Consider the following 23010-nt stretch of genomic DNA (forward strand, 5'->3'; position numbering starts at 1 on the left):
TAATTCTATTAATTCTATTAATTCTATTAATTTAATATTAAATATTAAATTAATTTGTCACCAATTCTATCACCATGAATCCCCATTCATGAAATTAGTATTTAAATCAAATTTAAATATTAATCGATTCTCAAATTTTGTTTAATTCAATAATTAAACGCGTAACTATATTACATATAATTACTCATTCCCTTAATTCAAATTTGAACTATTCAAATTATATCACGCTATTCTAAGGCTAATCCCATTTGTGAGCTAGTAAGGGGACCTAATGGACATACAGATCATGGGCTCCAACGATCTGATATTAATTAGCTAAACTCTTTACACCGAATTAACCCCTGCTGATTAACTACCAGGTCACTCCACTAAAGTCCAGTAGTTGCACTCCCCTCACTGTAGATATATTGTGTCCACTCAATATAACCATGATTAGTAAGTGAACCCTTCACAAGTTATTCGTGATAACGACTGGGTCAATAGCTGTTTTACCCCTAATATTACCTCTTGTTCCTGAAGTTCCATTGAACTTCTAATGAACAATTTTTTTCTGATCCAATCAACAAACCAAATCGTTGAATTAGCACTTCAGGGAATAACCTCTATACTATCCCTGAAAGTGGGTAGGATTGAATTCCTTCTTGCACCCTATGTCCCTAGCAATCTACCCGATCTTACCCTTGAAATGGGAGGTCTATTGAGCCGACGTTGCTGAGCCAACTCTCACCTATACAAATCTAAGAATAATCCTGAATAAACTAGAGTTCATAGTTAGCTCAAGATTAAGATTAAGTTACCTAGGTCATCTCTATGAAATGTTCAGTCTTAAATAGTAAACAACGTTATAAAGGAAGAGTGACTTATTTCTTGGTCCAATCTTATGCAAACTCATTGCACAGGATGCTGATAATTTGTAGAAATACAAGCTATTGCAGCCTTTTACTTAGAATTATGAGGGTTGATGAGCAAAATATGTGTTAATATTGCTAAGGATTCATATGGAAAAATGAGCTTTCGTTGACCAACACTAAAAATTCCCGCTAACCCCTTATCATGTGTTATCTTGCGTCAAAATGTCTATTTTGTAGTTATCGTATGAATCAATCACGTGCATTGATCTTCATGAAGACAAGTTGGTCGCATGCACTACCGCAAATACAGTGATAACCATGATACAAGTATGATCACAAAGAGTGGGTAGAATGCGTTAATCCTTCATGAGAAACAAATTGAACGCATGCCTCGGGATTTCTAAAATCGTACATCAGATATTCTGACACGCTTCCTGATCGTTGACCATGATGTAACACTGACATTCTCACCTACCGCATCAATGATGGCAACTAATGTTGTTGACATTTGAGCTCTATAAATAGAGCTTTGAAGCCCACATTCAAGGAATCCGGGATTTCTACCTTAGGGAGATTCTTGCGATCTTAGACAACAGCATGAGCAAGACATTCTCTAAAAGTTCTTAACTTCCACAACTTCTTTCGATTGATGACCAAAGCTTCACCGGAGATAGATCTCGAGAGGAACTACCCAACCATCCATCCATTTCACCACTGGCAGCCTTCATGCACATCTGATGGAAGCAAGAGATTGCCCACATATAGCCATCCATTTTTCTTCTCACCTCTATATTGTATTACATTTTGACTTAAGACATTAATACATTTTGTAATCAATGCATCTTTTAATTTTTTCAACATCATTTCCATTATCTTCTTCTACTTTGTCATCTTTTACTTTCATCACAATGAGTTATATTTAGATTGCAAGAGTTATCGCATACTTAATCATGTGGCATAGAGATATGATGCATATAGCAAACCACCAAGAGGTGTGCGTTGCGCCAGTATAGTGAGCCAATCCTCTTTGCTTAGTGTGAGACTATCGCAATGCTTGTCTATGAGCTGAGTAGCTATGATTAACTACCCGAGAGGGAAAGTAGTGGAATTCACTAAGCAAAGTAAGCAGTATTCCTAGAGATAGGAATAACCTTATGCTCAACGCAACCATGTGTTATAAAGATATAAGCATGTGGTTGAACATCGAGAGGTGTGCGATGCATTAGTGTCGTGAGCTGGGATTACCCTACCACCGAACTTAATGACTCAGTGAGTATTTCTCCTCCACAACTCTACTTCTTCATCATCTCATTATGCATTAACAGTTGCCAGAACTCTACCAATTCTCATAGTCAAACTTCAACTACTTAGTCTGTTTAGCTAGGAGTAGGAGTAGCGCATAGTAATCAGCTTCATTCTTTTTATTTTTCCCTGCCTCAAATGCGTGACTTTACAAACATCATTTAGTTGCAAGTCCCCGTGTTCGACCTTAGATCATCTCGAGAAACTAGTGATCTTGTTATACTTGGGGAGAGAACAAGAAAACTTATGTCAGGGACGCATGATCATCGCATACACGATTAACACATTCTGCATGTTCTTTAAACCAGTGCATGATCATCGCATGACCATCAACAAATATCAAACAGAACAATTTTTTTGCCCAACAGACGCCCCCATTCTTCATGTCACCACATGAATAAATCAGGATCACTTCATTTATAGCAATTTACAACTTATTGTAACAACGACAAAGTGACCCACATCTGATAATGTTACCAGAATAAGACACCCAACCTTATTCGTATACTATAGATCACTTTGACTATTTACTCGAACGTGATCCACTCTTATGTCTCTACATAAAGTTCAAGTACTCATGTAATAATCATGGATCTTTTAGTTTATTGGATTTATTTGTAAAACGAAATAAGCAATTCATATATTCATTAACAACTTTATTGAATAAAAAACTTTAATAATAACTTTATTAATTTACAGAATAAATTTATTGTTTACAAACCACGAGTTTTAGGACATAAAATCCAACATATGCAATCTTCAATGACTGCCATTTATTACAAGAACAAGCCCCCTTCTTTCAAGCTCACAACTTGTGTATGTTGGCCTTTATAGGGAGAAATCATACTTATGCCAGTTTGTACTTCAAAAGTTTGGGTTTCTATTTCAGATGTCACTGTATGTGTAGATTCTCGTTTTTCCCACCCCTTAAGCTTTCTCAAGGAATATTCTGTATATATGTCCCATGGTCGAGTGTTTTTCTTAACTCTTGTCTTCAACATTCAAAATATAGTATTATGCAATAGAATGTTACTAATAAAAGCAGTAATTGGTTCTAGCACATTTGAAAACCCCATTCATACATTCAGTTGCATCGTTTGTCATACATCCATAGCGATACCCATTATTATGTGATTGTGTCCATTTTTTCAAGTCAAAGCACTCAGAGTTTAATTGCTTCAACCATTTAATGCACCTAATGAACTTGCGCCTTTGGTGTTGATTTCCTACCTTAAACACCAAATCTTTTAGTTGCTTCAATTTATATTTCGTATTGGAATTACTAGCAACATGATGAAGACAATGTCGATGGTACGCTCTAGGTTCACTCCAACCTATTTCCTCATTGTTAATTGTAGCAAGAATGCCCTATGTCTATAAAAAATAAATAAGCCAAAACCATCTCATTTGATAACACATATTCACGCCATGCCGGCAGAAACCATGAACAACTAGACGATTTTTTTCCTTGAACAATAGTAAAAGCAAGGGGAAATATATGCTCGTTTGCATCAATAGATAAGGCGGTCAATAGTTTCCCCTTATACTTTCAGTAGAGATGAGTTCCATCAATCTGAATTAATGGTCTAAAAAATTTGAACCCTTCTCTTACAGAACCGAAGGACCAAAAATACCAATCCTATCGTGTTCCAGTATTATTAAAGAGAAACCGACGGTGGTTTCAATGTGAAAGCGAGGATCAATCCCAATTTTTATTTTACAAAATTCTAAAATTAAAGAATAAATAGAATTATGCATTAATTAAAACCTAATTTTTACAACATGCTAAACTATAAGAAATTGGGAAGGAGATCTTACCTTTGAAGCCAATTTCTTCTTCATGAGTCCCACGATCTAGATTACGAACCGATCTCCCAACCAAAACTCAATTGGGCACCACAACTTGAGAATCCTCTAGTATTCTCTAAGGATTAGAATTTAGCAGGAGGTGTAGGCTTTGTTCAATTCTTTGGAAGAGGGAAAAAGAGGATGAGAGGAATGAGAAGAACCCTTATTCTCCGTAATTTTCTTGGGAGAGAAAAAAATAAAAAATAAATTGAAGACGACGAATGAAAACTTCAACCAACTCTCATACTCCCTATATGTTTTGCTGAGAAATTAGGGGGAAGGAGTTGTAACTCCCTCCCTTTAATTAAATTAATTGAAATAATATATATTATTATATATATATATATATTATATATAACTACCTTACTATATATAGACTATATGTTATATCAAATATAACATATAACTTATAGTTTTATATTTTATCAAATACATTTTAACATATAGTTTTTATTTACTCTCAACAATGCATGACATTTAATATAAATTATATTTATATTAAATTCAATTATATGAATCTCATCCATATAATTAATATTTGAATCATATTCATATATTTAATTCCTCTCAACATACTTTATATTAAAATATATCAAATACATTATATTAATTATATCACATACACTTTAAAGGACCACCTTTATGAGCAGGAGTTTGAAACTCACTCGAGATTCAAGTCATGTCACCTATGGTCATCCTAGTGAAATGTAAGTCTCTATTATTAACGGTGTTATATAATGTTAACTAACCATTTCGTGGTCCCATCTTATATAAACTCTTTGTATATGATACCCCTGCTCATATGTCTCCACATGAATGATCAGGTTCAGATCATTTGTAGCACTTTACAACACTAGTAACATCTACAAAGCAGGTCGTATTCGTAGTGTCACCAAGGGTATCCAGCCTTATTCATCTACTACAGACTGTTTAGGTTATTATTTTAACAATATCCATCCATATGTCTCTACATACTTGTTTAAATTACATAAAATAAGATAGAATCTTAGTTTATTGAATTGAGTCTATGCTTATAAAATAAAAATTATTTTATTAATTACAATTTGTTTATACAATATTTACAAACTAAAAGAATACAAGAGATTTAGAACATCAATCCCAACAATCTTCCACTTGTCCTAAAGCTTATGGAGTCTAATGTACAACACAAATAAAGTACAAAATACAATAAACTAGGGCATACACTATATCCCAGTAACATCTCCCACTTTTCCTAGATAATATGTCGCATATCCCATAGACCCAGACTTTCTAGATTACCCTCGAACTTTAGCCATGAGAGCCTTTGTAAACGGATTAGCAACATTATGCTTCGAAGCAATCTTCATTACAGTCACGTCACCTCGTGCAAAATTTTTCGAGTCAAGTGATATTTTCGTTCAATGTGTTTTCCTCTTCGATGACTCCTTGGTTCCTTAGAATTTGCCACAACACTACTTTTATCACAATAAAGTGTGATGGGCAAAGACATATTTGAAACAACTTCCAAATCACTAAGTTCTTAAGCCAAACGACCTCTTTAGCAACTTCTCAAGCAGATACCTATTTGGCTTCCATAGTGGAGTCTGTGATGCATTTTTGCTTGATGCTTTTCCAAACTATAGCTCCTCCATTCAGAGTAAACACTAACCCTAATGTAAATTTTCAATAATCCCGATCAGTCTGAAAGTTAGAGTCTATGTATCTTGTAAGGATCAAATCCTTATCTCCACACACAAGCACATAGTCCCTCGTTCTCCGAAGATATTTGATGATTTTTTTTACCACTGTCTAGTGATCTAATCCTAGATTGGATTGATATCGACTGACAATCCCTACTGCATAGAAAATGTCAGGTCTAGTACATATCATTGCATACATAAGACTACCAACAGCCGATGCATAGGGAATTCATCTCATTTCCTTAACCTCTTAAGGATTCTTAAGGCACTGTTCCTTAGATAATACAATTCCATGCATGAAAGGTAGTAAACCTTTTTTAGAATTGTGCATCGAATATCTGACAAGCATCATGTCAATATACGATGTCTGAGACAAGGCCAACTTTTTGTTCTTACGATCCTTGATAATCTAGATCCCTAGAATAAACTAGTCTCTCCCAAATCTTTAATTTGGAATTGGGCGGCCAACCATTTCCTTATATCGGTCAGAAAACCTACATTATTCACAATGAGTATGATATTATCCATATACAAAACGAGGAAAGCTACTGAGCTGTTGATGATTTTCTTGTAGATATAAGGCTCATCAATATTCTGATCAAAGCCATAAGATTTGATTGCAACATCAAATCCTATATTCCAAGATCGAGATGCTTGTTTCAGTCCATAAATGGATCGATTAAGCTTGTATACCTTTTGCTCTTGATCTTGTTCAATGAATCTTTGGTTGTTTCATGTAGTTGGTCTTCAATATTAACATTCAAAAAGGCAGTCTTGACATCCATCTTCCATATTTCATAGTCATAATATGTGGATATGGACAAGAGAATTCTGATAGACTTTAACATGACAACAAGTGAGAAAGTTTCTTCATAGTCCACTCCTTTAACATGGGTATAACCCTTTGCCACAAGTCTAACTTTAAAGGTGTGTACCTTTCCATCTACACCTCTTTTTCTCTTGTAGATCCATCTGCAACCTATAGGTTTTACCCCAACACGTTGATTTACAAGCTCTCAGACAGAATTAAAGTACATGGATTCCATTGCTTGCCAACATCTTTGTCAACATCTTCCATTGCTTGTTTATAAGATAATGGATCCTTAACCCCATCATCAATTATGATGTTTTAGGCTTCTGTTAAACCCATGTAGCATATAGGTACGTTTATAACCCTCCCACTATGTTGTGGTAATCTCAACTCTTGAGATGCATGTGTATGACTAGATGAACCCATATCAACAACTTTTGTAGATTTATTAGAAACTTCACTTAAAACAAATTTACTTTGTGGCTTATGATCCCACATGAGATCTTCTTCCAATAAGGTAGCATTTTTCGATACAAACACTTTATTCTTACTTGGATCAAAGAGTACCCACTTGTTGTTTGTTTGATGTGGCCTACAAATAGGCATATGTTTGAACGAGGTTCCAACTTTTTGGGATTTGCCATTAGTACATGGGTTGGACATCTCCAAATTCTAAAGTGGCATAAACTACCTTTACAACCATTTCATAACTCAAAAGGTGGTTCATAAACACTCTTTAAGGGAACGTTATTCAAAATATAAACTGTAGTCTCTACTGCATATCCTCAAAATGAGTCAGGAAGTTGAGCATAGCTCATGATCAATCGAACCATGTCTAACAGGGTTCTGTTTCTCTTTATCGATACACCATTCTATTGAGATATACCAAGGGCTAAGAGTTGGGACATAATTCCATATTCTATCACATAGTTTTGGAATCTTAAGTCCATATACTCTCCACCACTATCAGATCATAGTGTTTTTTTCTTTTTACCTAACAAGTTTTCAACCTCAGTCTTGCACTCCTTGAACTTTTCAAGAGCTTCAGACTTCTGTTGCATTAGGTATAGATACTCAAATCTAGAATAATCATCTATGAAAGAGATGAAATATTCATGCCCTCCTCGTGCTCTTACATTCATTGGATCATAGAGTTCTGAATGATAAGCTCCAAGGTTTCTTTGGCTCTATAACTTTTTCGAGTAAAAGGTCGTTTTTTCATTTTGTCTTCAAGGCATGACTCACATATAGGTAAAGAGTTTTCTTATAAACCATTTAGAAGTCCACTTTTTACCAATCTCTCAATCCTATTGAGATTGATGAGACCTAACCTTAGATGCCAAAGATGGGCATTTACTTTAGAAGAAACCCTCAGTCTGTTTGTAGTTGTTGTCATTTTGAACATTTCAGTATTTAGCATGACTTTCGTAACTAATGGTTTTTGTACATATAAGTTATTTTCCATTCAACAAAAACCTAGTTCCATTCCATTCTTGAAAATAAATATTTTATTCTTAAAGAAGGATAAGGAATACTTTTGTTCAATTAGACAGGAAATTGAAATTAAGTTCTTCTTGATACGAGGAACTACATATATGTCATATAATAACATGTATCTTTTGTTGTCTAAAAATAACTTAAGCCTGCCTATAACAACAGCTGAAACGAACTCACCAGTACTGACTCCAAGAGTCATCACTCTAGCTACTAATTGTTTCTAGAAATTAAATCCTTGGTGGGAAGTACATACGTGATTAGTAGCTCTTGAATCAACTATCCAGGTAGAATCATCATTTTCTATTAAGCATGTCTCCAAGACAAACAAATCAGATTTATTTTCTTCAGAGTTCTTTCTTTTTTAGAGAGTATCATAAACTTTAAGTTTCATCTTAGAGGAAAATCCTTGTTGATTAACTTCACTAGAGTTATCTAATATTGATTTCTCTATTTGTCCCTTGACATTCAATATGGACTGGAATTTTTCTATGGAGCTGACATTACTGGTTTCCTTTCATCAACCCTGCTTGCTTAAATTGTGAGAACATTCGCTCAAACAATTCTTGCATTGATTGCATGATCTCATGTACAGTGATTATGTTGTCAAATCTTTTTGCTAATGCATTAGGTGTGCTTGCCAAAATGTGAACTCGGGCCTTGGATTGCCTTTGTCCACATCTCGTATGCATCACAAATATTTCGTGTTGAATCAAGGGTTGGGAGTTAAGGACATTCCTCAGTCATGACAATGTTTAGATCGTTAACCACGAAATAGGTGTTAAGTGATTCTTTCCACGTCGTATAATTAAAGTCATTCTAACTAAAAAAGGCAACTAACAGAAAAATATTGTTTGACATTTTTGCTAAAAACAAACAAAATGATCTACATTAGAATTTAACATAACTCTAAAACATCCAATCAAGTTTAGAAAAAACTAAATGAACTCTATATAACATCTAATTTTGCAATGTTGCATCAATGATTTAGGACAAAAGTAATTGAAGGGTAGTCAGTTGTCCCTTCACTGAATTGAGACACTCTCAACAATCATTACACCAGAATAACTCTTATTCCTATAACAATTAGTCATCATTTACTTGATCAATAAATCATTAACTTGTTTAACAATTTCTCATAAGCGTGACCCTTCATTTTAGACCCAAGAGTTTTGCCCCAATGAGCCAACCGAAGGGAAAAACTGATTGGAGTAAAAACTAAAGCGATCTTATCTATTTTTGGAGTTTGTCTTGATATTTACCTACTGCACAAACTATCTGAAGGGGTTCCCAGAGCGCCTTGAGGCCGTGCAAGAAGATCTCACGGTACGAACAAATGAAGGAGGTCGTATGACATGTTAACACACATCCCTCTCCCATTTAATATAAATACGTTCTCTATTCATCTTGATATTGACCCATGCAAACACCATCTGAAGAGGGACGCCCCCAAGGCACCTCAAGGCCAAACATGAGTCTCACGGTGTGAACATTAAAGGAGAAACGTGAGTGGAAAATCATATACATCTTTTTCCTCCCACTAAGTATTTTAATAATCTAGGGTTTATTTTATTTAGGAAAAATACGACTAATTATCTTTTAAACAGTCCAAACGGTCCAAATAGATCAAAACTTCTAACAGTCCAAGTATTATTTTATGACGAGTAAAAATAGTCCAAATATTTTCTTTAAAAAAAATTGACTATTGCTCAAATCAGTCCAACTTATATACAAATCTTCCAAAAAAAATCCAAATCATACACAAAACAAACTTCACACACTAGATCTCCCAAATTTTCAATCAAAATAGATCAAAACTCTAGTTTTTTTTTTTATGCATACATTTAAATAAAATACTAGATCTATGGAGCACAATCTCATATATTGAAAAACAAACGTTACCTATGATTGGCAATGACAGGAAGAACGACACATGATGATAGGCGACAGACGGCGGTAGATAGAGGCAGTGTACAACTGCTATGAGAGAGAGGCAGAAAGGAAGGTTTGAGATAAGGAAGAAAGTGAAGGGAGAAGGTCGTGGGGTAGCTTTTGGGACGACTAAGTCGTGTGTCGGGTACACGATTTAGGAGAGTTGTGGACCTGGTTCACGATTACCTGGTCAATATTGCATGCTTGTACATGTGGCAGTCTGCGTGTGCCAGGTGTGTTAGATTCACGTGATCCGAAGGAAGTTGTGGACCCCGTCCACGATTTAGGTGTTTACTCATCAATCGTCTACCGGGTCCACGATTCCACCACTCCATTTTTGTCAATACTTTCAACCCACCCTATTTTTATCAATAATTATTAAAATAATATTATTTAAAAAAAATGGAAACACTACAAGTAATCATTTTTATTTATAATTATTTATAAAAGTTCTCACTTAAAATGCTAATCTAAACATCTCATAAACTAATTTTCTTTGGTATTCAGGTTTCATTTAATAACCATCTTTCTTATTTTAATTTTTGAAAAATAAGCTTATAAACACTTCTACCTCTAAATATTTTTTGCTTGTGATACAACGTTTGATATTTTTTCCAAAAAACCAAGTCAAATTTTGAAAGGGTTGTTTCCAAATATAAGAAAATGAACCAAAATTTTACGAATATAGCAAAATTTTACTATCTATATGCGATAGACCATGATAAACTACTATTTGTGTCTATCTATCATGACATAGATAGACAATGATATTTTACTATTTGTTAATATTTTTAGCCGTTTTATCATTTAAAATAATTTTTCATTTTGAAAACTAAAAAAAGTAGTTCTTAATTTTTTTTTTTTGTTTTAATTTTGCTAAGAATTAAACTATTTTACTTAAGAAATATGAAAACTATTGTAAGAAATTGAGAGGAAAAATATTATTAGTTTTTAAAAACAAAAATAATTATCAAATGGAATCTTACAGTTTTGGACTCTTTTATTGGGGGCTTGTTAAATATAGAAAAATGAGCGAAATTATTTATATGTTATAGAAAAATTTTCTACATTTCTTACGGCCCAAGTACAGCACATGTGAAATACCAAAAATACCCATGTAGCCCAAGCCCACAAACAATTATTTCGATCCAAGCCCATGAAGCCTGTGTGATTTCTAAACCCATTCTACCTTCTTCTCCTTCTTCTCTTTCTTCTTTTTCTTCGAATAAATATTTTGTTATTGACTTTGTAAATTTTGTTGGTCGCATTGATGAGGTTAATATTAATGGAACATGTCATATGTTTGATGCTTGCTTCGAGTTTGGCATTACACAACTTATATATATGAGCGCTTGGAAGTCAAGAGATTGTTAATGGCAATTAGAGATTGCCTGATTTACCAATTGATGATCATGTTGATGCAGATGGTCGAAGTAAATCATTGCAGAGCAGAGTTCTGAAGACCAATGGTTGCTCCTTATCTAAACACTAGATAATGATTTTGTTATTGAATTTGAAATTTTTTGTTGCTTTTAGATAGTTGTGATAGACATTTCTATCATTATCTATCACATATAGACACTGATAATAGTATGTCTCTATTTATCAGTGATAAACAGTGATAGACTATTATCAATTGCCTATGAATAGATAATCATTTTGTTATTGCTAGTTTTTGCTTTTAGATAATTTATGATACATATACTAGACATTGTCATTGAAAATTTTGTTGTTTTTAGATAGTTATGATAGACATTGTTATTAGTGTCTATCACAGATAGACGTTGATAGAAGTCTATTAGCGTCTATCAATGATAGAAACTGATACAATACAAGTTTATTACTGAAGACACTAATAGACTTGTTATAGAAATATTGAGTTTTATGCCCTAAAACTCGTAGATAGTAAACATTATTAATTGACCATCATCAATATAAATAGTTAAGGATGTTAATTCAATAAATATTATTGCTTGTATTATTGTCTATTTTGTCTCAATAACCCTAAATCTAATAAACTAATATCGAAGGCTATCTTATGAGTCTTGAACTACATGTGGAGACATACAGGTATCAATGTTTAAGATACAGCCTAAATAGTCTATAGTATAGGGATAAAGTCTGGTATCTTATTCTGGTAATACTATGGATACGACCCACTTTGTATTTGATACAACTGCAATGATCCAATGTGTTTGTGTAGATGATACACAAGGGGAGGTATCCTATACAATGAATTTGCATAAGACTGGATCGCGAAATAATAACCACTAGATGTAACACCGTTAATTAGTTAGGTTCCTATTTTAATTGGATGACCTATGCAACTTAGTCTTAATCCTGAGTATATTTTTAACTCGTGTTTATGAGGGATTGTCCTTTTACTTGTATAGGTGAGGATGGTCAGATCAACGACCCAATATGCCTATGAACTTAGGAACAAGACCGAGTGGAGAGCTGGAAATATAATGATACAAGATAGAACTCACTCCTTCCCACCTTAAGGGTATGTAAATGAGTGTTCCCTTAAGTGGTGTCTCCGGGACTTGAACAAAGGTTTTTACCCTCTCATTGGTTCAAGAGAAGTTTCTATTTATTGGTTGGACCACAAACAGATTATTCATTAGAGCAGCACTGATACTTAAGAACTCAGAGGTAACCCAATGGTAAAACGACAATTTGACCCAGTTGGTGTTACGAATACCTGTGAAGGACTAACTTGTTGGTATTGATCTATATCCGTGGACACATAAATATATTTGTAGTGAGAAGAGTGTAGTTGTGAGTCTTTGGTGGAGTGTACCCACAGTTAACGAAAATTGATTAATTTAGTTACTTTTTTAGACAATTAATCTCATATTGTTTGAGCTTCTGATCTACAGGTTTACAAGGTCCCCTTGTTAGCTCACTAGAGGATACTTAAAAGGGATAATTTGAATTGTTCAAATTAATTTGAGAAAACTATATATTAATGTGATTAATATATAATTAATTATGGATATGATCTATAACTAAATCGGAAAGTAATATTTTAATAAGATTCAAATTAATTAACTCAAGTGAATTAGATTTATAAAGAATTAATTAATAGAGAGATATTGCACATATAAATGCGATGTATATGATAATTAAATATATATTTTAAATTGGGTTTAATGTATAATTGATTATTTAATTATTGTGCAAATTTATATTAAATAAGTGTTATTTAATTGTGTAAATTAAATAAGTGTTATTTAATTAATTACAGAAAAGAAAAATATATATTAAGAAAAGAAAAATTTATTAGGGAAAGGTCTTGACCCTTTCTCATATAAATATCTATCTATGGCGCTTTGCATAACACACAATACAGTCTCATTGTAGAAATACTCTGACAATACATAACTCTCTAGTATTATTGTGTATAATTTTCTCTGAGCCTCTTTACTCCCAAAAAACACTACTCTCCTCTCCCTCTCCCAATAGTTGGATACCACCTATCATCTATTGAAATCTTGAGAGAATAACGAGGTTTCTCTCGTGGCAGTGTTCGAGATCGTTCAAGGAGTTGTTCGTGATTAAGACCATTTGGAGATCCCTCTGTTAGAATCTTTGAGAGACATGTTGGTGGCATTAAAGAATCGTTCTAATCCTTTCCCTAAAAGCATGCTAATTTACGTGTTTATTTATTCTATTTAGTGTAACGATTTTGTTTAATGTAAAATCGAATAGCGGGATGGACGACATTCCTTGGTGAAATGCTTCCGCTACGAGATTCAATCCTTACAAGAAACTAATAGAATCTATCTTTGATACTATCAGTGATAGAAATGTTGGGTTGTATCTTCTAAAACTCGCAATTTGTAATTTTAAACATATTCTATTATCAATAAAGATGTTATTGACATTTATTAAATATGTAAATTGCACTTGTAAAGACTAAATCAAATAAACTAAAGATCCATAGCTATTATATGAATACTTGAACTTTATGTGTGACACAAAGATTGATCAAGTTTGAGTAAATAGCCAAAACAATCTATAGTATATGAATATGGTTGGGTGCCTTGTTCTGGTAACACTATCAGATGCGGCACACTCTATACTTGTTATAATTTGTTGTAAAGTGCTACAAATGAAGTGATCCTAATTCATTCATGTAGTGACTTGAGTATGCATAAGATTGGACTACTATGTAATGAGTTTGCATAAGATCGAACTAAGAAATAAGTCACTCTTACTTTATAAACATTGTTTACTATTTAAGACTGATTGTTTCAAATCAATAACCTAGATAACTCGACCTTAATCTTGAGCTAACTATGAACTCCTATTTATTCGAGATTTTCCTTAGATTTTCATAGGTGAGGGTTGGTTCAACAACGTCAGCTCAATAAGCCTCTCATTTTAGGGATAAGATCGGGTAAATAGCTGAGGACATAGGGTGTAAGACGAAATTCACACCTACCCGATTCAGGAATAGTAGAGAGGTTGTTCTTTTAAGTACTGAATCCAGCTCTTGAACAATAGGTCCCACCCCCTCATTGGCCCAAGAGGGACTCAGTTTAGTGATTGGATCACAAATCAATTATTCATTAGAGGATCAGTGGAACTTAAGAAGCAAGATGTAATTTCGGGGGTAAACCAACTTTTGACCCAACTGTTATTATGAGCAACCTGTGAAAGGTTATCTTACTGATTATGGTTAAATCAAGTGGACGAAAATATATCTACAGTAAGAAGAGTGCAATTATTGAGCTATAGTGGTTTGTCTCGGTAGTTAACGAATATTAATTAATTCAGTCTAAAGAGTTTTGCCAATTAAACTCCAAGCATTGGAGCTCATGATCTGTGGGTCTATAAGGTCCCTATACTAGATCGTAAATCTTGGATTAGTATATTGAGTGAATTTGAAGCATTCAAATTGAATTTGGGAATTCAATTTGAAGAGTTCAAATTTTAAATTATGATTTGAATTTAAATTGTTCAATTTCAAAATAGGGTTTGGATAATTACATTCGATATAATTAACGCTTAATTTATCGAAACTAAATGTAATTGAAGAGTGTAAAATATTTAAATATTGATTTAAATATTAATTACATGAATAGGATTCATGTATGAATTAGGTGTTTAATTAATTTAATATTTGATACTAAATTAATTAATTTAATTTGTTTGATTAATTAAAATAAATCAATTTCAAAATAAGAAATTAAATTTTGGAAATTGAATTTTCTTTAATTAAATTGAATTTTGTTTAAATTAATTTAATTAAAATTTTCGTTAATTGATTTTTAAGAACAATCGATTAAAATTGAAAATTGGTTTGAGTTAGTGGAAAAATCCACAATTGAACACCTACCCACTTGGTTGATGGACTTTGATGTATCAATTAACATTCTCTCTCAATGCTTGCATATATTTAAGGCATAAAAGACCTAAAATTTCAGAGATGGAGTAGAGAGGTTGCTGAATTTTTGAAATTGTGCAGATATTCTCTCTCTATGAAAACCCTTTTTGTTCCATACTCAATTCCCTTCAAATATGAGATTCCACTTCTGAAATCCAAGTTGGAGAACAGTAGAGAAGATCTCTTGGTGGTCCACTTTTGATTTGGAGGTTGAATTCGTAGAAAGCAGCTTGGATTTCGTAGATTTCATAAAAGGTATTGTGTTCTTGAAACCCTTCTCTTTGAAATTATTTTCATACATGCTTTGAAACTCAAATTAAATGTAATTAGAGTGCTTACTGATTCTGATTTCTTCCGTTGTTTGCATGTTCATTCCATCAAGAAACCGATATAAGTCAATCATTGACAGAGGTTGATAGAAGTTTATCAGTGTCTATCAGTGATAGAAACTGATACAACTCTATCACTGATACAGGTTGATAGTCTTGATGTTGATGCCCTAAAGCTCGTTGGGTCCTATAGTTTGTAAATAATGTATGAACAAACTCTTTATGTGATTAATAATATATGATATTTTATTCATTTTTTTTCTAAAAAATATGTGATATTTTAATTGCATTAACCACAAACCAATAAACTAACATCCAAGGTTATCATTGTAACTTAAACATGTATGTGGAGACATACGAGTGGATCATGTTTAAGTGATAACCTAAATGGTCTTTACTATATGGATAACGTTGGGTAACTCATCCTGGTGAAACTATGAGTATGACCCGCTTTGTAGGTGCTACAATTGTTGTAATATGCTACAAATGATCTGATCCTGATCATTCATGTATTAGACATGCGAGTGAGGATATTCTATACAAAAGAGTTTGTATAAGACCAAACCACAAATTGTTTAGTCTCATTATATAACACCATTCATAATAAAGACTTATATTTCACAAGGATGACCATAGGTAACATGACATGAATCCTGAGTGAGTTGTGAACTCCTGCCTATGAGGGCGGTCCTTTAATTTGTATGGGTGAGAGTGGCCAGATCGCCGACTCAACAAGCTTACCATCTTGGGGATTTGTTTAATTGGGGAGCTGGGAACTCAACTACACAAGATGAAATTCACTCCTTCCCCGAAGAAGGAGTAAGTAGATAAATTGCTCTATTAAGGGCTGATTCCGAGTCTTGAACAATGTGGCGCCACATCCTCTCCTGGCTCGAGAAGGTTTAATCATAGTGGGACTATGATCTATTGTTCATTAGAGAGGTCAGTGATACTTAAGGAGATAGATGTAACTACAGAGACAAAACGATATTTTTCTAGCTGTATTTTACGAGCGATTTGTGAAGGGTCATCGAACTGTTAATTGGTTATATCCAATGGACACATAAATATATCTGCAGTACGAAGAGTGTAGCTGTCAGTCTTTAGTGGAGTGCCGACAGTTAATGGATGGTGAATAATCTAATTAAAGAGTTTAATTAATTATTTATGTACTGTTGGAGCTTCAAGCTACAGATCCATAAGGTCCCCTAGGTAGCTCAAAATGATTTAGTTGAGAATCAGTTTTTCGATTAATTTGAATTATTCAAATTAATAATGAGATTTAATTATATATGATATAATTAAATTGTTTCAATGATATATGATATAATTGTGATAATGTATTTGATACATTATAGCTTATTGGGAGGAAATATATATTTCAATGAAATTCAAATATATTTTCTATGAATGAGATTCATAGTTGTTAAATTTAATATAAATATGATTTATATTAAATGTCATATAATAGATACAAGAAACCATAGTTTATGTTGTATGTGATATAATATTAAAACTATAGGTTATATGTTATATCTTATATAACATATAATTTAATATAAATATAATATGATAAGTTAGTTATCATATTTATTTATATTATTATTATATTGGAATAATAAGAAAGGGTGTTAGAACTCCCTTCCCCATCTTTTTTTCTCCACCCATTTTAGTGGGGTGGTTATTATTTTATGAAAAAAGGAATAAGAAAAAGTTATGTTTTTCTTTTTCCTTAATGTTGAACTTGTTGAACAATTGAGAAAGTGTTTTACAGAAAAGTTATGTGAGTTCTTGAGTGAAGAAATCTCTCAATCTTCTTCTTCCTCCACCTTAAGACTTATCTCCCCTAACCAAAATATTCAGAGTCCACCACTCCTAGGTTTTCACCCTGACGATACCAAGGATTCCTTTGTAGTTGTGTCCGAGTTTTGATTCCCGAGGATGACCCACATAACTTTATACAATAAGCGAATGTTCACTATATATCATTGATTAAAATATGCATGAAAATTGATAGACTCAATAGAAATGATTCATTGTCTATCAGTGATAGAAAGTCTATCATTGATAGATAATGATAAATTACTATCACTATCTATCAGTGATAGTGTCATATCACTATCTATCACCTGATAGTGTCATATCACTATCTATCACCGATAGATAGCGATAGTACACTATCACTATCTATCAACGGTGAAACATTTTTCTACTTCATTATAACGTGACTAATATTTCTCTCACTCATAGTAGGTTATAGTTTTCTATCACTCTTTTAGTGGCTTGAAAGCTTCGATTTAGCATTTCCTTAAGAAGAGAAAAGACAAGTCGGGGTATGTTTCATTTCTTTGAACCAAAATTTACAATTTCTTGATTAAATAAGAAAGTAATGAAATTAGGTGATAGACACTAATAAAACACTATCAAGTAGACACTGGTAGAACACTATTAGTAGACGACGATAGTATAGTAATAAACAATTATCAGTGTCTATCAGTTGGTTTATCTTCCATCAATTTGGTGAGAGTGTGCAATTTGGTGGTTATTTCTTCTTGAAATATATATTTTATTTTGAATTATAGTTTGTTTTTTTTCTCGATAGTTCATTTAGAGAAAGATGGAAAAATAACCTTTTATTTTATAAAAAAAATGTTATAGATAGTGATAAAATTTCTATCACTGTCTATTAATTAATTAGTAATAAGGATTCTATCACTATCTATCAGCCTCTTTAAAACAGTGATCGATTGAGGAACAAAAAAAATAGTGATTGATTGAAGAACAAAAAAACAGTAAAGATGAGGAGGAGGAAGCCGAAGATGACATATTTCCGAATCACCATTGTCGATGAAGAAGAACTTGAAGAAGAATATTGCCAGGAGATTAGAGGTGATTTGGATGCAATTTTCAGCCGCACGCTGATCTGTTGCACGATGAAGAAGAAGAAAGAAAGAAGAGGTTGTCGGAGATTGGAAATGATTTGCAGCTGCATGATCATTTGTTGCACGATGAAGAAGAAGAAATCATGTGCAATGAAGAAGAAATCACCATGTGGAAGACGATGAAGAAGAAGAAATTGTCGCACGAGAATTACAAATGTAAAAAAGGAAAATTTGAAAATTTTTAAAAAATGTAAATGTGTCTAGCGGTGAAGTTTGTGCTACACCGTGTAAATATTTTTATTTTTTTCTATTTATGACAAACTTCCTTTTTTTATTTTTATTATTAATTCGTTTGCGTATAAAATTAGAGTACCACAAACTTTGGAAAAAATAACTATCACAATAGCCGTTATTAATATTATTATACATAAGGTTCCATGACAGACGAGTAATAACTATGCATCTTACAAATTTTTGGTTTCATGGACTTTGATATTAGGATAAATAAAGAGTTTTGTCTCACAACTAATATAATTTTGTAATAAGTAAGAAAGTAACTAATATATTTTATAAAGATTATAATATAACGTCGATTTCTTAATAGACTTGTCTATCTAAGATGCTAATTGCATCAACCTTACTGATCAACTAATAAATTAGGGTAGGCAGTCGGGGAGTTAAAACAACTTCTAGCGGAGCTTTTCTAGCACTGGTCAATCCATCACTCTCTTCCATGTCAAATAGTTCTTCTGAAAGCCTTTCAATTTTAAACCCATGTAGAAAGTTTGCTAGTGTAAGATATATTATTTGAAGGCCTAACGAGATAGCAGGACACTTCCTTCGACCATTTCCAAATGGTATCAATTGGGGACTTTGTCCTCTAACATCAATATTTTTATGACTTGTTAAAAATCTTTCTGGTCGAAATTCACATGGATCCTCCCAAACACATGGATCTTTTTGGAGCTTTTGAACATTAACGATGAGGCATGTTCCTTTTGGGATGTGGTAGCCAGCAATTGTACAATCTTTTAAAGACTCGTGAGGGGCTAAGAGTGGCGTAGCTGGATATAATCGTAGAGTTTCCTTCACGATAGCTTGAAGATAATAAAGGTTTTTTATATCTGACTCTTTCACTTGTCTTCCTCTCCCAATTTGTTCATCCAATTCAAGTTGAGCATTTCTCAATGCTTCTTTATTGTTGAGAAGTAATGAAAGCGCCCATGTCATTATAATCGACGTAGTGTCAAATCTACCTATTATCACATTCTGCATTTATCCAAACTCAAAGTTATCTATTCATATCCAATATTTGAGACTTCCCATAAATTTAGTATTAATTTTACACAAATTCTAGGTCCTTGGTCCCTTCTTATTACGTAGGTTTCTTTGTTTATGATCAAACTTTACTCTGCTACAGACAGTTAAAAAAAAAACCCTAAAATTTCAAGTCAAAATTCTATTTTTATGAGGAAACACTCCCGACCTTTTTTTTTCTTTTTTATAATCTCTTACTCGTTTCTAACCATTAGGTTCTAGATTTTTGAAAATTATGCTTGATTTTCTTATAACTTCTCTACATATTATTATCTTTTCTAAATAAACACTTGAACGTTTTAGTCAAATTCTAAAAATCAAAACAAATTTAAGACCCTCCATATACAATATAATATATTACGACAGGGGATTTTCAAAATTAGAAAAATGAAGAAAAATATTTATACAAATAGCAAAACTTAATTATAGTTGTGATAGACATTGTTATCGATGTCTATCATAAATAGACGTTAGTAGAAATCGATCAGCATATATCAGTGATAGAAACTGATACAAGTCTATCAGTATCTATCAATGATAGAAACTTATAAAAGTCTATAATTGATAGAGGCCGATAGAAGTATATCAGTGTCTATCAATATTTTTTTCTTTACTATTTTTGTAAATAGTTTAATATTTTTTCTATTTTTGAAAAATTCTAATTAGGATAAGAGCATTCAAATATATACATTACCATGCATGTAGCTTTGATGATTGTATCAATATCGTAGCTTAAATGTTCTCCCTCATCATCTTCAACTGTAGAAATCATTGCATCCATGAAGTCTTGTTCTTGATCCATCATCCCTTTACTACAATCCCTCCTCTCTCGATGTTGTTGCAGGAAATTATGAAACGTTTCGTCAAATATTTGTGCACTCTTCTTCATTTCTTCTTGATGTCCTCCAAAATTCAACCAACTCAAAAACGGAAACGAATCAGAAGGAATGAATTTTCCGAACAATTCAAAAAAATTTGTCAATTCTTTTCGAAAATTTTCACTGGCTACATTGTCATCGAAGGCCGTTGTAAATCGCTTTCCGATCACCATCTTGAATATGGTGTTGAGGGTTATGTCTTGAAACCACTTCTTCATATCCACCACAACTTTCTCACTTTTCTTATTGTTTTTGAGCTAATATAGCTCATGGAGTTCCTTCATCCAGGTTTGAACCTCTGATGCTCTAACGTGTTCGAGCTGCTTGACGCGGTGGTTGGTGAGGAGTCCAAGCGTCGCTATTTTGCGGACATAGCGCCAATGTGGATTGTATAGGCTAAACCCTTTCATGGCATAGTCATAGGCAAGAAGCTTTGATGCAAGTAGCTTTGGACGAGATGCAAATATTCTATCGTTGGTAGTGAATAACTCTTTTGCTATTTCCCAATTGCTCACAATCAATGTTTTTTTCATACCGAACCTAAACGTGAATATTGGTCCATATGCATCCGCCATTTTAGCCAACGTTATGTGGATTGGCTCACTTGCATTTAGTAGATGGAGGTGGCCGATCACCGGCCAAGCGCCACCGGCTTCCGGTGGGAGTCTCTTCCGATGAGGGACGACGTATCTCCGGCACATAGTGAAAATAACATAGGAAAAGAAGAAAAGGCCGGCGAAGATTATTACGGTGAGGACGTGAGGCTCTTCCATTTCTGCTTCTCTAAATAATGTTAATTTTCACTGTTTGGAGAATTAAGCATGCAAAGGGTTTGTTTATATAATAGGCCACATGGCTTTATTATGGACTCCAAAATAAAATTAAAATTAAATGGAGTTTTTAATGCATATTAAACGGATTTTTTTACCCCCTTTTCTATGGCCCTTTTAATTGGACAAAATGCAACAATTCATCTCGAAAACCTGGTCCAGCAATGGAAAAAAAGTCATTTGGAAGAAAATTTGTATCTGTTTTTGTGTTCGGAAACTAGTGTGGTCTATGGACATTTATCAATATTGGCCATAGATATCTAAAATAGTCTATCAAAATCTATTTTTAATATACCATGATATTTTGATATATTGATAAATATTTTCAATAATTTTATATTTAAAATAATTATCCATTAATTTTATTTATATTGATATTAATAATTGAAAGTAGATATTTCGTAAAGATCAAAGGGTGAGTGTAAATTTTGAAATATAGAAACTAAAAGACAACAAAACTCCGCATACTAAAAATCAAACATTTTAAAATTTAAAGATTAAATTGATTAAAAAAAATTAAACTCAAAAGATAGAAGTGAAACATATCTTAAAATCTCAAGACTAAATAAATGAGGTTAGAGATCTTTTTTTTATAATACAATATAGAAGTTGAAAATTCTACAAACTTCATCATCACTAATACGTAATTTGAAGAGTGAAAAACGTGTGAAAATGAATAAAAACTTTAGAAAGTCAATGCCGTTAGTGATAGACGTCATGAAAAGTTTACGGGGAAAAGAAAAGGCAGGAAAATTATAGATGAATAAAAAAACAATTTCATAAAATATCTTTTTCTTAGTTTCTCAAAAAAGAAAAAAAGTTTTCCTTAAAAGTTTAGGGAAAAAATATGTAAAATATGAGACATTTTCTGTCTGATCCTATAGTTATATGTAACACTTCAAAAAAGAATCACTTACAATCAATTTTGGGGTGATTGATTGAGAATTAAGGTGTATTTGTTTCTCTCTTGCAAAATCAATTTTACATAAACAGATGATGATTGACAATTCAATAAAATTAATTTTTTAAAAATCTAAGACTATGTTTGGAATGCATTTTCAAATATTTAATTTAAAAAGTAAGTTATTTTTAAAAAAATTTGACGTGTTTGACAACCACTCAAAATAGTTTTTCAAGTGTGATTTTAAAAAGTTTTATCAAAAGTATTTAAATAAAAATAAAATTTTTGAAAAATATTTTTTTCTCAAGTCAATCCATAATAGGTCCTAAATCACTACAAATTGATTTTGAAATACTTTGGATGGTGATTGTGTAAAAGATGACATTTGGGATCACCGACAGAATCGACTCGTATTTTTTCCCTTGGATCTATTCATATCCAATATTCGATGATGGGGGCATACAAATGGGAGAATGGGATTGAGGTGATTGTGTGGCCCCATGAGAATAATTCTTAGATTTTAAAACAAACGTCGAATATAAAATACCCTTTGTAGTA

At 32.7% G+C, this 23010-nt stretch overlaps 1 pseudogene; it reads right to left on the reverse strand.

Annotated features, from left to right (window-relative positions):
* Nucleotides 1-19174: 19174 nt before the first annotated feature.
* LOC120087102 lies at nt 19175-21494 on the reverse strand (annotated as a pseudogene).
* Nucleotides 21495-23010: the final 1516 nt, after the last annotated feature.

Source organism: Benincasa hispida, chromosome 9 (genome assembly GCF_009727055.1).
Source record: "Benincasa hispida cultivar B227 chromosome 9, ASM972705v1, whole genome shotgun sequence".
NCBI classification, from domain to species: domain Eukaryota; kingdom Viridiplantae; phylum Streptophyta; class Magnoliopsida; order Cucurbitales; family Cucurbitaceae; genus Benincasa; species Benincasa hispida.